Source organism: Rosa rugosa, chromosome 4, assembly GCF_958449725.1.
Source record: "Rosa rugosa chromosome 4, drRosRugo1.1, whole genome shotgun sequence".
Lineage (NCBI taxonomy): Eukaryota > Viridiplantae > Streptophyta > Magnoliopsida > Rosales > Rosaceae > Rosa > Rosa rugosa.
In genome coordinates, this window is record NC_084823.1 from 19446148 (window position 1) to 19452147 (window position 6000).

Sequence of the window (6000 nt, forward strand, 5' to 3'; positions counted from 1 at the left end):
CCAGGAAACATTTAGGAATTAATAACAAATTTCCGATGTCTTACAACTAATTTGCCATATATCTGACATTTTACCTAGTTTCAATAATAATAAAAAAAACCTATTTATCTTTTATTTTTAAAATATTTTTTTTACCTTCTCCACCTCTTGTCTTCTTCCTCTACACACTCCCCCTCTCGACGATGTCCTTCTAAACTAAAGAAATGGAGCTCGAAGTTCACAATTACAGCTTTCACAGTCTGCCTTTCCAATTCTAACCGTCCACCGCTTACGAATCGTAGTCGTTATCCTCACTAGCTTTCAGAATCAGAGAATTAAGGCTTTCAGCTTTGACAGGTTTTAGGCTCGGGATCTCCGCTACGGTTAATAACGACCTCCTCAAGCCTGACGATCGGAGCGACCTGGGCTCTGGTGTCATCGTCATCTCTGGCAAGGGGTTCCTCTTCTTCACTGTGCTCAGTGTCGACGCTCGACATGGTTGGGCGATCGAGAGAAAGAAGCAGAGAGTAGGAAGGAGTAGTAGAGAGAAGGGTGTGCCAAAATTAGGGGAAACTGCAAAGGTGGGTTTGTATGAGTTAATAATAATATAGAGGAATTAAGGCTTAGTTTGGGAATGCTTCCTGGGCTGCTTTTGAGACCAAAAGCGCTTTCGAGTTTAATCTAGGGTGTTTGGTAAAATCCTAAAAAGCTGCTTTTGGTCCATTTTAGCTTCTCCCAATCGAGTTTATCAGAAGCTACAAATCGTAGCTTTTGAAAATGGCTTCTGCGGAAAGCTGAAAAAACACGGAGGTTCTAAAATTAAACCAGCATAATCATCTCTCATCTCCATATCTCGATCATCTCTCATCTTCATCTTCCTCAACCTTCTCCGACCACCGCCGCATGACCGGCCCTCCGCAGTGCTGCTCTCCCTCACTGTCAGCAACAGTGCATCTTCTGGGCAACTCAAATATCTCATCGCTGATCCGACCCATGCTTCCTATTCCATTGATGACTCCACTTTTGCATGCAATCTTTAGAACCACCAAATCCCATAATGGGTATAAAAAAAAAACCCCAAAATCCTAATTGAAATCGTAGAAGTCTAGAACAATGCTCAAATGACTGCCCTTAAAGATACAATATTGATACAACATTGCAACATCTGAAAGATACCCACTAATCAATGGAGCCCAAAGAACAAAAATTTGAGGGTGAAATCAAGAATGTGAAGAACGGGTTAATTAAGTGGAGAATCAATTTTCATAAAAAATGGGAAAGAATTCTGGGTGGGAAAAAGAATGAATGGAAGCTGGATGGATGATTGAATGATTTAAAGGAAAAGACAGATATGAGAGAAAGAGAGAGAGGAAGAGAAGAAATGGATATGAGAGTAGGTGGATGATTGTTGGTGCGAAAATGGTGAGGGAAGAAGCAGAAAGAAAGTGGATGATCTGATGATCATTAATCGTAAAGCAAAAGCCAAATATATTATTGGCTTAATTATTAAAATTAATTTTTGAGATTTTTCAATCACTTATGAGGGTTTCTTGATCATTCCCAGCCAAAGCATTTTTGTCTTGCAACTTACCAAACACCTAGAAATTGCTTTTCGTTCTCACAACACTTTTAAAAACAAGGGCAAAATTCTATTTAGTCCCTGAAGTATGACTTCGTCCTCATTTCAGTCCCTGCCTTTCTAATTTAATCCCAAAAGTCCCCGAACTCAAAATTTTAAATCCAGCTGATCCATTCCCCCCTTTTCATCCGGTTGCGTGCTGACATGTCAGTTTTCGACTGGCCAGCTCAGTGCCACGTAAGACGCCAATTTTGTAAAGTGACGAATTTGCCCCTGGCCTCTATTACGGTACTTTGAGGCGTAGCAAGAATCCGTAATTCCCCTCAAACCCTAAAATTTGAAAGCTCGACCCTCTCTCTCCCAAACCCGTAATCCCCAAACCTGCAATCCCTAAACCCTTCATCCCCAAATCCCTAATTCTAATTCCCGTTCAAATTCGAAACCGGTACACCTGAAAGTGAAGTCCGGCTAGAATAGTGAACGAAACTAATCCGAGTTGGAACTCGATAAATAGAGGTGGCGACATGGTGGTGAAGGACGTCGATGTTTAGGTTCCTCGAGATGAAGGAGGCGAGAATGATGAGCTCCCTAATTATGATGAGTTTTCGATTGCGCCCAATCTGCTGCGATTTGTGTGTACGGATTGATGATATGATATTCGTTTCTAGGGTTTCTGAAAAAAAAAAAAAAAAAAATTGGAGGTTTTAAATTTACAGGATTTGTGGATGACTATGTAAGTGTTTTTGGTTGCAATATTCATTTTCGAATGATTGGTGTTGGATTTAAAGGGTTCTGCTATGGTTTGCTGGGGTCGATTTGTAGGGTTTCCAAAAAGTTTGTGGCTTTTTAGGTGTTCGAGTTTCTAAGTTTGGGGATGTTTGTTTAGAGCTGAGATTGAGGGTTGGTGTGAGGTGTAAAGTATGAAAATGAGTGTTTGATATAGCTTGTCAAGCTGCTGGGTTGTTGAAACCGTGTGCATATACTTTTAATATAGGCCAGGTTGTTGTTGAACGGATTTTGGCTTTTAATATTGGGTCCTAGTAATGATGTGTGTGGTCCTAGCAAAGAAAGAATTGTTTAGTCTCCCAATTGAATGTTTTGGCTGTGTGTGGTCTTGTTGTCTGCTTGTTGTTATTTGTCCCTTTTCTATTTTGTGTTGTACCTCTTTTAAGAGGCAAAGAGTAGTGCTTGTGGAGTATTTATTAACTGTTAGGTAAAGTAACTAATGCTTTTCATTGACCCATGCAACTCATCCAGACTATTTTACAGTCAAGATATTCCATGGAGGGCGTTTAACAACTATGTTGGAGGCAAGATCGATTACTATGACAATGTGGACAAAGATAGGATGTCCCTTGTTGAAGTTGATAATATGGTGAAGCAGCTAAATCCAAGATATGCAGATGAAAGGATTGATTATTGGTACCGAGTTGGTGATGAAGGAGACGAGTTGATGAAGTTAGTGACTGATTTGGATGTGGTCACTATGGTGATGTTTGTTTCCCAGGACTGTGATGCTCCTCCTTAATTTCTATAACTGTCCTGGACTCTTATAACCTGGGATATGTTACTCTAAAATCTGACCCATGTTTGGTGTTGCCTGGACTAAAGCTTGCAATCAAAATCCATCATCCTTGCACCTCCTTCTTGTGGTGCCTTTGCCAGACGCTGCCGAACTTCCCACCGGTTCCCAGACCTGCCGGTCCTTCTTCTCCAACCTTCTGTGCAAAGCACAGCCACAGTTGCTTCTGATCTTCGACTCCTAGAGACAGACCGCCTTCTCCACGCGAAAATTGAAACCCAGCTGTAGCAAAGTGAAACCCAGCTTCTCCACGCAAAAATTGAAACCCAGCTGTAGAAAATTGAAACCCAGCTTCTGACCTTCGACTGCTAGAGACGGACCGCCTTCTCCACGCGAAAATTGAAACCTAGCTGTAGCAAAGTGAAACACAGCTGTAGCAAAGTGAAACCCAGCTTCTCCACGAGAAAATTGAAACCCAGCTGTAGAAAATTGAAACCCAGCTTCTGACCTTCGACTGCTAGAGACGGACCGCCTTTTGACTTTACCGGCGTCGGTGGCGAGCTGCTGTTTCATCTGCTCCAGCACTTCCGACTTTAACTCATCGTTGCTTCCCATTCTTCCTTGAGCTCTGTTCTTCCATAGAGGGGGTGGAGTTGAATTGCAGGTTTAGGTGAGAGTGTTGAGAGAATGACAAACTGAAGGGAAGAGCTGAACAAGTGAGAGAGGCTTCCACAATCCCATGGTTTTTGGTGGGATTGTGGTAGAAGGTGTTTTGGAGATTTTGGGACTCCATAGTCTCATTTAAAAGAGTCCATGTTGTTGCCAAACGTGGGTCAAGTCTTGTTTTATTATATAAGACAATCCAATCCTATCCAATCCCACAAAACAAACATCCCCTATGTGTACTGCTGTTCCTTATTGGAGATTGATTGGAATCCCATGCAAGCATGCAGTTTCAGCCATAAACTTTAGGAGGCAAGACCCCGATGAGTATGTTGCTGATTGTTATTTCAAGAAGAGGTATATGGCTATCTACAGCAATTTCATCAAGGCTGTTAACCGTATGGACTTGTGGGGAAGATGTGAAGATCCACCATTCTTACCTCCAACATATTCAAGGCAGTCGGGTAGGCCTAAGACACAATGGATTAAGGATTCCTCTGAAAAGCTTCAAACAGCTGAGGGTAAGCTTGGAAGGTAGCAAAGATCCCTCAAGTGTGGGAATTGTCACCAAGTAGGCCATAATGTTAAAACTTGTCAAATGCATTTGCCGCCGAAGGAAAACAAGAAGAGAAAGGTCAGCAATGAAGAAGGTCAAGGTTCTGATCAGGTATTTTTGATTTTGGGATGCTTTGAACTGTTTTCATATGACAAAGAAAGGTCAATTTCTAACACAATGAAACTGTTATTGCTTGCTGGAGGCCAAGAGAGAGAAGAAAGGTTCTATGTCTGCAAATGAATTGAGGAAGAAAGCAAGGGAGAGAGTAGAGTATCAAAGAGTAAGATTGTCTTCAGTTATAGAGAGTCTGCTATTTGTTTGACCATTTGGTCACTTGATTTATTGGTTATTTGTGTAGAGAAAGTTTGCTGCTGCCAAAGCTGCAAAGCTGGCAGCAAATAGGTTTGCCCCATCCACATCAAGGCATGCACAATCTACATCAAGGCCGGCACAATCTACAACCACACCTACAAGCTCTAGGCCAGCCCAAGTTGCATCTGCCCCAACCAGACCTACGAGTTCAAGGCCTCCACAACCTTCAACATCATCAAGGAAGCAGGCTGCAACTTCAATAAGGACATCTCAAAGGATCAGAGAAAGGTCAGTTACAAAAGATGGAAAATAGGAAGTATGACTCAGTTCTAGCATAGGCAGCAATTTCATTATTGACATCCTTTTTGTGCAACTATGTGTTGTGTCACTTAGTTGCTAGCTCTAATCTTTTGTTAAGATGATTAGAGCTAAATTTCAAACAGATCTGAACAATTTGTGAGGGATGTAATGCTCTAATTTTGGTTTTTGCTACGTTAGAGCTTTTTCGTTAGGTTGCTGCAAATACTATGCCTATTATGAATGGAAGTGTTCTTATTTTTAAGTTCATGGAATTTTATGAGTGAATGCTTTTGCTGATGAATTGTGGTTGTTGATGAATCGAGGAGAAATACAAGCTGGGTGTTTGTTGTTGATGAATATTTGAGGGTCTGTAGTGTGGTATTTAATCATTTTGGATGGAATTTAGTGAGAAACTGAAACAGGGGCAAATTCGTCACTTTACAAAATGGGCGTCTTACGTGGCGCTGAGCTGGCCAGTCCAAAACTGACATGTCAACACGCAACCGGATGAAAATGGGGGAATGGATCAGTTGGATTTAAAATTTTGAGTTCGGGGACTTTTGGGATTAAATTAGAAAGGTAGGGACTGAAACGAGAACGAAGTCATACTTCAGGGACTAAACAGTAGTTAGCCCTAAAAACAATTTACCAAACACCTCAGCTGCTTTCTCTCACAGCAAGTTCGGAAGTGCTTCCTCTCACAGCACAACAATCCCAAACTAAGCCTTAAGTAATCATTAAAAGGGCCACGGTTTCTGGTTTATGGGTTCTTCCTTCATGGTTTCTAGGTTCTTCATTCGTGATTAAAAGGTCTGGAGAATTTGGTAATTGGAATTGGGGGAGTTTGATTGGAATGTTAGGTTACTTATTTGGTGGGGGGTGATGGGGATTGAATATTGATGATGGATATGGGTTTGGTGGTAGTCTGATTTGAGTTGTCGAATTTTCACCCATAATCTGAGTTCTCCACCTATGGAAGGGAGAACACACTCTATGGACTTGGATTCGGGAAGAACACACTCTATAGAAGCAAAAAATTGGAAGGGAGATGAAGTGAAGAAATGGGTTATGAAGAAAATATCACCCAGA